Below are 12240 nucleotides of genomic sequence, written 5' to 3' on the forward strand. Positions count from 1 at the left end.
GGAGGACATAAAAGGATTCGTAACCAGCTTGAGCCCCTTTCCCCCCTCGATGAAGGATAATCCTGTCGCATTTTTGGAGTTTGTCGCCACGGCGCGCTCATACATATTCCGAGTTGACCTTTAAGACGATACACTGTAAATGTATTACGCTCAGACGGACGCGGCCGGGTCATAACGGATGTTACCGGTCCGCCTACTCTCGCTCCGTCGTCCCCCAGACGATTTAAACCTCGTCGCAATCTATTTTACGACGCATTATTCGGTTTTTTCGATTGTTTAAAAGAAAATATTACATGTATTTTAAGCAGAAGAATTCTTTCTTGACGGCTGATTTCGTTATCTCTCTTTTTCTTGTCGGGAAAATGCCTTATCCGGCTTAAATTTATTGGCTAAATTTTGTAAGGAGCGCAAAGAGGGAGTCCTTGAGTGAACGTCATGATCGTGTCCTCGGATTGCGAAATGAGACTCGGATTTAAATTTCAATGACTCGGAGTCACACCCGGGGCAAAAAGGTTTCGATGCGATTGCCATGCCCGGAAGGTGCGAAAAGTCTGGTTGGAAACGCCGAGACCTGTTTCGAAGCCGGTTCTCTCAAGGAGGAAAACGTCGAGGTGCGACGGGCCCACATACAACTCAGCTACGGATATTTCATACAAAAAGGAAAACCGCAAAGTATTGATTTTCCCTCGGCATTTATAATGGGTGAGTACGCAGAAATTTTTTTGAGAGAAGCAGGCTTAAACTATTGTGGCTTAAAGCCTGCTTTCAGAACACCCTAAAAACACATTATAACATCAAATATAGAAAAATAATGAAAACCACTAACAATTAAAAAAATTAACTTATTAAAACTGGACTTATTAGACGAACCATTAATTTTACAATAATATACAGGGTGTCCAACCTAATGCGCCCACCCCATTTTTTCTTTACGGTTCTGGATAGGAAAAAAGTATGAATTGAGTCTCCCCTTCATTTTTCATGAAGTTGGTTCATGTAAGGTCGATTTATTTTTTTCGACCTTGATTCGACGTAAGTCGAATTAAAATTCTTAATTTTAAATGAGAACCATCATTTTTCACATTTTTCCTTGAAACTAGTTTTTTTTTTGCGAGAATAATGAGCACTGACTTATTAAAATCGGTCCAATAGAACGGGAGATATTTTTTGAAAATAGCCGGAATGCTGTTCTAGTTCGTTAAGTCGAAATAATTTTATTTTGCCTCTATTGCAAATATTTTGAAGAGGAGTGGAAAATCAACCAAAGTAGAGGGAAAAGCCTGAAAGTTTACGAAATTTCCTGAAAACCGCACTCGATGAAAATTTCAACCGTATGTATTTTCTGTTGACGCGAGAACAACTGTCGTGGCATGTCGAACAAACGAGACCAAATAACTAAACTAATTTAACATTTTCATCGCTGAGATAAGAAAGACTTGCCCCAACAAGAGTCTGGAGGCGAAAAATAAACAGAATTAGCACCTATATTCCTTAATAGAAATGATAAATGATGGAGTGAGTGTGGTGTTCAATCCTTTTTAAAAAGATAGTTCCTACTCACAGTAAGTTTTTTACAACGATCCGGATTTCGAGCCTTTTAGCTCATCATCAGGTTGAAGGACTTCTACAACCACGTCTCTCGACATGAATTGCCAAAGTGAACCCGCTGATACCTCCGCCAACGCGACGTTCCAATTAGCAGCTGATATTTTTAATGGGTATCAAGAAATATTTATTGATAGGTTGCTAGTTAAAAGAATAAAAAAATTAACTTTAAATGAATCAACAATAGGACTCAGCCACCCCACCATAAATGAATCATTAGGTTTCCGTTGTTTGCCATACATTGGTGAATTATCGCAAAAAGTTAGTAAAATTTTTAAACAAGAAGGTTTTAGAATAGCTTTTAGAAGTACGGGTTCACTTAAAAACATCCTCTCAAAACCTAAAGACAAAGTAGACAACTTGGCAAAAAGCGGGGTTTACCAACTCAATTGTAATGATTGTGATATTAAATATATAGGACAAAGCGGTAGAGAAATAAAAACAAGAGTAAAAGAACACTTGCCTAAATCGAGCAAATTTTCGGAATTTAAGGACCATCTAAAAGAAACAAAACATAATTTCAATTCAAATTTAAATACAAGAGTGTTACATAGTTTCAACAAAGGGAAAGAACTAGATTGGTTTGAGAAATTTGAAATTAAAAAATGTAAAATTGAACATGGTGATAAATGCATTAATAATATAACAGATTTTGATCTACCTCCCATTTTAAATATGTACATAAATAATATCAAACATCCAAATAATTAAACTAATTATTTTAATTGTTATTATTTTTATAGTAATTTAATAATATTATGTATTTACTAGTATAATATTTATTTGTGTTATAATTTCTGCGTTTCGCACGTTCAAATTGGGCGCCAGTAAAAAAATCAGCTGCTAATTGGAACGTCGCGTTGGCGGAGGTATCAGCGGGTTCACTTTGGCAATTCATGTCGAGAGACGTGGTTGTAGAAGCCCTTCAACCTGATGATGAGCTAAAAGGCTCGAAATCCGGATCGTTGCAAAACAACTTACTGTGAGTAGGAACTACCTATATTCCTTTGATTTGCCATTTAACCTCTTTATCCCCAGATAGCAATAGTTATGATTAATTGTTAACTCCGCTGTGGCTGGTCGCAACCCCGGTTGAGAAAATGGGTGGGATTTGAACTGCAACCAAGATATTTCCGTGTTATGAGTCTTCCGTAAGAACGGGAATTGGTTGGAGAGAAAAAAAACCGTACAAAATACGAAATTTATGGGATTTGGCTGGAAATTTACTATGATTTCAGCCTTTTCTTTCTACTTTGGCTGATTTTCCACTCTTCTTCAAAATATTTGCAGTACAAGTCAAAATAAAGTGGTTTCGACCTAACGCACTAAAACAGCATTCCTGCTTTTTCAAAAAATCATATCCCCGGTTCTATTGGACCGATTTCAATAACTCTAAATTCATACTTTTATCCTATCCAGAACCGCAAAGAAAAAAAATGGGGTGGGCGCATTAGGTTGGACACCCTGTATAGAATAAATAATTGTTTACATTCTTAAAAACCCATTAGTACCCCCTTACAGTTCGTGGTCCGATTGACTTTTCAATTCATTAATATTTATGAAAGGTATTGGTTAAGATAAAAAAGTCAGTGTCACAAGTGGGATTCGAACCCACGACCTTCGGCTAAATACGCCTCTACTCTACCACTTGAGCTATCGTGACTTCGATCCATTCGGACACTAATTTCCCATCCCAACCGCACCTCTCGAATTTTCCCTCCTTTTTGCCATTTTTCACCAATACTGTAATCGATTTAATAATTAAACTGAAGTATATCTTCACGAAAGCTCTCCGTGGCCATTTCATTTGTCGCCGAGAATCAAATCCGATTACACGACATTTGAAAAATGGTAAAAAGGAGGGAAAATTCAAAAGGTGAGGTTGATTTGGGAAGTTAGTGTCCGAATGGATCGAAGTCACGATAGCTCAAGTGGTAGAGTAGCGGCGTATCTAGCCGTAGATCGTGGGTTCGAATCCCGCTCGTGACACTGACTTTTTCTTCTCAACTAAAAACCTTAGTTAATTGAAAGATATTAATTGCTCAAGCGGACCACGAAAACTAGTGAATTTAAGAAGTTAAAATGAATTATTCTTCACTAAAGCTCAACGTGGCCATTTCGTTTGTAGCCGAGAATCGAATCCTGATTACACGACATTTGAAAAATGGCAAAAAGGAGGGAAAATTCGAAAGGTATGTCGAAGTGGTTAGTTGGTGTTCGAGTTGATCGAAGTTACGATAACTCAAGTGGTAGAGCAGCGGCGTATCTAAACGAAGGTCGTGGGTTCGAATTCCGCTCTTGACACTGACTTTTTCATTTCAACCAATGCCTTACATAAAGATTATTTATAATGATGATTTGTTTGTTAAACAAAGCCCTTCTTTAATCCTTATTTTTATATCTTTTTTTAATAGTTATATTTTAATGATTGATTTGTTGTGTTGTTTGACTGTCTTATTTTGAGTACCTGAACTGTTCGGACTGTAAATAAATTTAAAAAATAAATAAAATGAAATAAACATCACATGGTACTAAAATGAAATTATCACTTGCACTTGGTTACAAAAATATTGGTATAACTTACTTCGCTATTTTAGATGTTTTATGCACTTCTGAATTTTCAGAATGCGATGAAATATTTCAACGTGAAAATGAGCGTTCCTTGTGTCAATTGTTCTTGACCCTGGCCGGTCTCGTCTGCCGGCTTAAATTAAAGGTCATCAAAGATATCGAGGACGAAAGAGATCTATTCAATGCGTCGAAATGACGTTTAATTGCGCCCCGCCAGCCGGGGTCCGTTTATAAAATTCGAACCGTCTCCATTTGAATCGTCAATCGGCTCCCGGGTTTATCGGCCATTCCGCCTTTACGGTAATGACATCCCGGGGTCCTTTCCGGGGGGACTTTTAAGCCATTTTTTATTAGGCGGACATTTTTATTACATGCCCGTGAGTCGTGACGGCCCGAGTGCCTTTTAAAATGCAGAAAGTGCTATGAAAGACGCTTTTCCGAGGGGCGTAAAATTAGCGAAACAAGACGACCCGAGAACTGGGTATCTATTTAACCCAGCCCCCTTTTTCCCACTTCGGAGCAATTTACAAAATGCAACTCTCTCGACTTAGCTTCCAAATTGACGTATTTAATCATCCCTGGTGACGGGGCGAGGGAGAACAAAGAGTCTTTTCATTTCAGAGTGGCTAATTTCCATTTAGCCTCCTGTCGTCCGAGTTTCAACATAAAGAACTCCGCCCATTTTTACAGCCTTTTGGGTTTAAAATAAAAGGCAATTCAATCCTTATTTTGAACAAGGATTAGCCCAAAGGTGTAGTAGTGCGAAAGAGATCTAGACTCTAGCAAACAGAGTTTAATTAAAACTATCCTTACCCTAAAATTTCCATTTTTCTCATTAATTCGTATATAATTAGACAATTATTTCATATTCCAAACGAATTTTATTTCAATTCGGCCATTTTTAATAGATTTGGCCAAGCGATTTATTTTCAAGATTTCCTCGTCTATTTACCACGGATGTTCGACCTAAATACGCATTCTCGGAAGCAGTAACTAATAATTTTTATATGACCTAAGCCCGTAATAACGGTTTTTATTGCTTCTAGATCCGGACATCGTCTAACGTAATAATTTAAAACAGGCTGTTAAAACGGTTTGAAATTTTCAACGGAAAAGAACGGTATAGAGTAGGACGATTATCTTTGTTGTTGTTTACTCCTTTCCGACCTTTTTGATCGTCTTATCCTCGATGAGTTAGTGGGCGAAGCGTATATTTTGCCATCTTCAGTGCCGGGTCTGTACCAACCAGAGTTATCCCTAATAATACCATCCTGATGATCTCTAGCCATCCATAACAAGACTATCCTGACCATCTCTAACTATCCCCAGGCATCTCTATCAAGACCGTCCTGACTGTCTATAACCACCTATATTTATCTCTAACGATACAGTCGGTACGATCCCTAGCCACCCTAACCAAACCAACCTGACAGTCTATAATCGTCTTTATTTATCTCTAAGAAGTCAATCGGGTCCATCTATATTCATCTCTAAAAATGCAATCCTGACCATCTCTGCCCATTGCTAACAAAACCATCCTGACCTCTATAACCACTTCTATTTATCTCTAACAAGATAATCGGGTCCATCTATAGTCATCCCTAAAAATACAATCATGACCATCTCTAGCCATCCCAATATGGTCAATTTGACTGTCGATAACCACTTCTATTCATACCTAACAAGTCAATCGAGGCCATCTCTAGCCGTCCCTACAAATACAACTCTGACCATCTCTGCCCATTCCTAACAAAACCATCCTGGCCGGCTATAAACACTTCTATTTATCTCTAACAAGTCAATCGGGTCCATCTCTAGCCATCCCTAAAAATACAATCCTGCCCATCCCTAACCAGACCATCCTGACCGTCTATAACAACCTCTATCCATTTCTAAGAAGACAATTCCACCATCCCTAACAAAACTAACCTCGCCGCCTATAACCAACTCTACCCGTTTCTAAAGGTGGCAATTCACGATCGCTCCAAGCAGCCAAACGGAGCGACGCCGTTCCAAAAGCCACGTCAATGGCAAAACTGAACTGGCGTGCCCGGCTGTGCCGAATATTCGACCGGTGCAAACTCCATCGCGCCACTCCAAATATCTAAGGCGCGACGACGGCATGGCGCGTTCGTGAATGGAAAAACCTGGCCTGGAAGGTGGGGATTTTGGCGCGCTGGCCTGGTCGTGAATGGGAATACCCTCGTTTTTTTGGCGCAGTCTCCGTCTTTCTGTCACTGAGCATACATCTCCGTCGTACATTCTTAAAAAGTCAAAAACGTTTACTCTTAATGGTAATGACATCCAATCGAGATTTTATTCTTGAGGTGATTGAATTGTATCAAAGTTTACTATGTTTATGAAAATGGTGGACAATGATTATATTACCACGATAGAAATAAAAGAAATTCGATCCTCAACCTGTAGTTCATCCCTGTAGCGAGAAATCGTAATGTGGTTGCCAACCTTTCATGTAGTGATGATTTCTCTCATGACTTTCTTTTTTCTAAACAAGGGGGTAACAAGCTGGAGTAAATATAAATAAGACAATCTTTTTTTTTTTTTTTGTAAGGTTTTGATTGAAATGAAAAAATAGTGTCACGAGGGGATTCGAATCCACGACATTCGGCTAAATACGACGCTGCACTAACCACTTGAGTATCCTGACTTGGATAGTTCGATCCACTCGGGCACCAACTCCCCATCTCAACCTACAACCTTTCGAATTTTCTCTCTTTTTGCCATTTTTTGATGTCGGAGAGGATCGAAGTCACGATAGCTCAAGTGGTAGAGCAGGGGTGTATTTAGCCGAAGGCCATGGATTCAGATCCCGCTCGTGGCACTAGCTTTTTCATTTCAACCAAAACCTTACAAAAAAAATTAAATAATTGAAAGAAGTAATTTGGTCAATAGAACACTAAATGTAATGAATACATAAGACATTTCATTCCTCCTTAAATAGTTCCTCCAATCAGCGGGTTCAAGGGAAAGATCTTTCATCAAATTGATGTGGGTATTACGGCTTCTGTTCAGGAGCCACTTCTTACACCATTTCCTCTTCGATTTTTTGCTTTTAATATGTAAATAAACAGAAGAGTAGCACAAGAGATCGTCATCCGTTTTGAGAAGGTAATTCACTGGTTGAAGTTCGGAGCGACTGGCTGTGGAGCTGTCGTGAATTCCCCCTCAAATTTCAGGCCCTCCAAATGGAGCTGTACGGCTTGGCACGGTTCCATTTGGAGTGATCGTGAATGGCCACCTTAAGAAGACAATCCCACCATTTCTAACCATCCCTAACAAAACTAACCTGACCGACTATAACCACTTCTATCCATTTCTAAGAAGACAATCCCACCATTTCGAACCGTCACTAACAAAACTAACCTGACCGTTGGTAACCACCTCTATCCATTTCTAAAAGTGGCCATTCACGATCGCTCCAAATGGAACCGCGCCGAGCCGTATAATTCCATTTGGAGTGCTTGTAATTTGAGGAGGCATTCACGACCGCTCCATAGCCAATCCCTGCGATCGTCATCTTGTGAATTACTTCCTCAACATGGATGACGATTTCTTGTGCTACACTGCTGTTTATTTATATATAAAAAGCAAAAAACCAAAGAGGAAATGGTGTAAGAAGTGGCTCCTGAACAGAAGCCGTAATACCCACATCAATTTGATGAAAGGTCTTTCCCTTGTACCCGCTGATTGGAGGAACTATTTAAGGATGGATGAAACGTCTTATTTATTCACTATATTTAGTGTTCTATTGACCAAATTACTTTTTCAAATACTTAATCTTGTTTGGTAAGGTTGGTTGAATTGAAAAAGCTAGTGCCACGAGCGGGATCTGAATCCATGGCCTTCGGCTAAATACACCCCTGCTCTACCACATGAGCTATCGTGACTTCGATCCTCTCCGACACCAAAAAATGGCGAAAAGAGGTCGAATATTCGGCGCAGCCCGGCACGCCAGTTCAGTTTTGCCATTGACGTGAATGGCCACCTTAAGAAGACAATCCCACCATCCCTAACAAAACTAACCTGTCCGTCTATAACCAACTCTGTATAACCTTGCGCAGTGGAAATATCAATGAAGTTCTACTGAGATGCGATTATTGCTAATTGAAACCAACTCTATCCATTCCTAATCAGGCAATCCAGACCACTTATGACCAACAATAATAATACTATCTTGGCCATTTGTAGCCGTAACTAACAAGAACGACCTGACAACTTCATACCAGACCATCTCCAATCGTTAACAATCAGCTCTAACAAGTCAACAATCCGTAACAAAACATCTGTAACCATCTCCGAACATATTTAAACTTTCCTTACTGTACGGGGGATCCGAACCATCCTTAATCTGCTCTACACATTTCGATCTTGACTACTTCTAACAACTCCAGAAAGTAAGGCTGACAGTTACACATGACAATTTATCACTTTTACTAACAATTGCTTGAATTATAAAATATAGTATGTACTGATATCAAAGGCAGGCTTAGAATCAATTAGGTTAAACTACGGCGGAAGGCCTGAGTATTTAAAAAAGTCATTTAGACTCTTTCTGAATCGTTTATTAAAAATTGTTTGTCCAAGATGTTTTTAACCTGTAAAACCTAACTTTTGGCCAAAAATTGAGAATATCAATGAGGTCCTAGTGGTTATTGTAACTCGACTGATCTACTAGTCGATCCAAAATATGGTGTTACAGTTAAATTTATTAAGGATAGAGATTTTCTCTTTCCTGAAAAAAAACATCGTTGTGCGTAGTGTCCTGGAACAATTCGGGTTTATATCGTACGTTCACTCCCGGGGAAAAAGGTTGATTTGAAAGTCCCCACGGCCCCTGGGTATTGTTTCCAGCGTTTCCGCACGAAGGGGTTTCCAAAATTGCATTCACCTTATACAAAAGAAAAAAAGTAAAAAAACCCCGGTGTCGTTTAGTCCGCCGGGCCGTTAGTGAGCGGGGGCGGTCGATCCCCCTTCCCGGGGTGGGAATTCGGCAAAAATCCAAACAATGGGCCAACGTACTCATTAGCCTTCGCCGTCTCGGCCAAACTGCAGGGGAAAAAAGAAAAAAAAACACAACGTGTAAATCTGCTGGATGCATTGGCCATTTAAGGCTCCAAGAGAGGTGAAAAAAAAAGAGATCATGAGCTGAACGGCCTTGTCTTGACGACCCGGAACAATTTATACGCCAAAAAGCCATTATAGAAAATAAATCAAATTTTAAACCACACGCACACATCCACACACAGACACGAGGAACCTGGAAAGGTTGCATCCAATCTCACGCAGATCGTTATTAATCGCGTTATTGGAACCTACGCCCACGATTAAATTCCAAGGAAAACTGCAAGGACGACGGGCACGGTCGCGTAATGACACGGTAGATCGATTGAGCAACCATAACCAGTTTAGATAATGTCAAAATGAATATACAAGCTAGAAATAAGGAATGAGAAAATGAGCAGGTAATCTTCGATCATTCCTATCAGGCATCAGCATTTCGACTTTATACTTCGACCATCTCTAGAGCACAATAGACAACTATTCTTGATCAGAACTATTGCTTTAACTTGTCCGAAAGTACAAAACGGACCCGGCAAGACGGAAATCTGTTATCAAACACTGAAAATTACAAAAAGCCTAAATGCGTCTGTCAGAACCACCTCACAAATAACCATCTCTAACAAGACAAGTACTGGCTTATATATGGTTAGAGATGGTTAACAATAGTTAGATACTGATAGATGTTCGGGTACGGTTATAGATGGTGATGGTTAGAGAATGGCATGATGGTCTTGTTTGAGATAGTTAGGGTCATGAATGATTGGAGGTGGCTATTTTTGGCTAAACATCATGTACTCTGGGATAGTGTGAATAAACCGTCGTTATCATTATTATAGATAACCACATGGAACTATTCATGACCGTAACTAACAGTACCACACCATCTTACAACTTTTCCTGCCAACAAATAACCATCTCTATTAGGGCAATTAATGGCTTAGATATGGGCAAAGATGGTTAGCGATGGTTAGGTATTGGTACGTGTTTTTTTTTTTTTTTTTGAACATTCAGCAAGAGTACGGACCTATGAAATATCAAATTCCATTTTTTAGCATGACTAGAAATACATAAAGCAATAAATAAATAACAAGTAACGGGAGCAATAAATATTGATCGACACAGTAAGTACTAAGAATAAAAAATTTCGGTGCGAAAACAACAACAGCAAATGATAACAACAACATGAATAAATAAAGGTGCAGACCTACCAAATAACAAATTACATTTTGACAAAACTAACAATTTGAAGACACAAACTAATAAATTAATAACAAGTAACAGATGCAATAATTAACTATCAACTAACTACAATAAATACTACAGAATAAATACAGATCAAACGCTCGGGAAGCTAATAGCCGTCCTACGAGGAGAAGATCTCCGCCGGCCGCAGAAAGCCATCCCCGGGGAGGCTCTCGTCCACAATTTTACACAATTTAAAAGGTACTGTTCTTCATAAAACGGGTGTTTCAGGAGGATGTGGATAAAAACCTTTACAAAATATGACGCATTGTCCTATGGAAAAGTCCACATCCCCCCACATCCCGGGGACTAAATGCCCAGCGCAGTTAGAGAGCCCGACCCGAAGACAGCCCCGCATCCGGGCTGAAACCCAAGGAGATTGAACCGACCTCTACCTTAACGCTTTCACGTTTACACGTTGATGCCACTATTTTGCAAGAAGGAATATATGACCGGGTATACGTCCACCCTGTTAAGAGCAAGTAGGCTCTCTCAGCTGGCCGGTTTGTTGATTTCTTTTATGTTGTACAGATTTTCAAGGAAGTCTATTCTGGTAGACGCGTATTCTGGAGATTCTAAAATCAAATGCTTGGTAGTTTCTGGTTGATCATAGGTGGCACAGTTTGGGGACGCTCTACGATTTATTTTGAGCAAATAAGCCCCGCAAATGTAGTTGGTGCGTATCCGAGACATTGAAGAATAAAATTTTTTGCATCCGAATTTGGATGTTGCAAACCATGGGATGGAGCGCAATTCTGGGTGTAGCGATTTGTAAAAGTTTTCCGCTGTTCCGCTGTTGTACCAGTTGCGCCACTCCACTAACCAGTGTTTGTTTAAGGTACGTTTCGCATCTGTCTTTGGCAGTTTTATGTCCTGGTATTGTCCGGCTGTTGTCGCTTGTTTGGCTAACTGATCTACTATGTCATTACCCTTTATGCCACAGTGTCCGCGACACCAACAGAAAGCTGTTTGTATGTGGCGATGCCGTAAGGTACAAACGATATTGACTATTCCTGTCACTAAATAGTCGCACTTTGAGTTGGGGTGGAAACGTTCTAATTGCTTGATGGAGCTCATGCTGTCTCATACAATAGCGAAGCGTGTTCGTGTACGGTTAGCAGTTCATGATGGTTGGAGTATGACAGGAAGGTCTTGTTTGAGATATTTACAGTCATGAATGATTGGAGGTGGTTATTTTTGGCTAAACATCGAGTACTCTGGGATAGTGTGAATAAACTGCCTTTATGGTTAACCATATCTAACTATAAATAACCACATGTAACATTCATGATCGTAACTAACAGTACCACACCACCTTACAACTTTTCCTGACTATAAATAGCCATATCTAAAAAGACTAATATAATTAACCATTTATAACATTACTAACGGGACCATACTGACCATCTCTGCCCATCATCACTAACCATCTGTGACGTTAAAAAAAACCACCTCTAATCAATTATGACCCACTAACAATCGTAAACGAGACCATCCTGTTATTCACTATCATCAACTAATTATTTATTTATTTGCAGTCTAAATAGATGAGGTACCCAAGCATAGGACAGTCAAAAAGCACAACAAATCAATCAATAAAATATAACTATAAAAAAGGTATAAAAATGAACTATAAAGAAGGGCCAACACTTTTAAAAAACAAATCAACATTATAAATAGATGAATAAATAACACAATAACAGTAATAATGTGTTTTTTTCCTGTGTTTTGTAGGAGTGA

The 12240-nt window shown here is 39.3% G+C and overlaps 1 protein-coding gene across 1 annotated transcript in view; it reads left to right on the forward strand.

Moving 5' to 3' along the window:
• Nucleotides 1–550: 550 nt before the first annotated feature.
• The window catches only part of LOC106663185, a 125465-nt gene continuing 113775 nt past the window's right edge, over nucleotides 551–12240 (forward strand). Inside the window, exon 1 of the mRNA XM_024226727.1 lies at nucleotides 551–702. The gene's annotated coding sequence lies outside the window, so the exon portion shown is untranslated. The remainder of the gene's footprint in view (nucleotides 703–12240) is intronic.

Source organism: Cimex lectularius, unplaced genomic scaffold (assembly GCF_000648675.2).
Source record: "Cimex lectularius strain Harlan isolate CLEC.00 unplaced genomic scaffold, Clec_2.1 scaffold14, whole genome shotgun sequence".
Classification (NCBI taxonomy): domain Eukaryota; kingdom Metazoa; phylum Arthropoda; class Insecta; order Hemiptera; family Cimicidae; genus Cimex; species Cimex lectularius.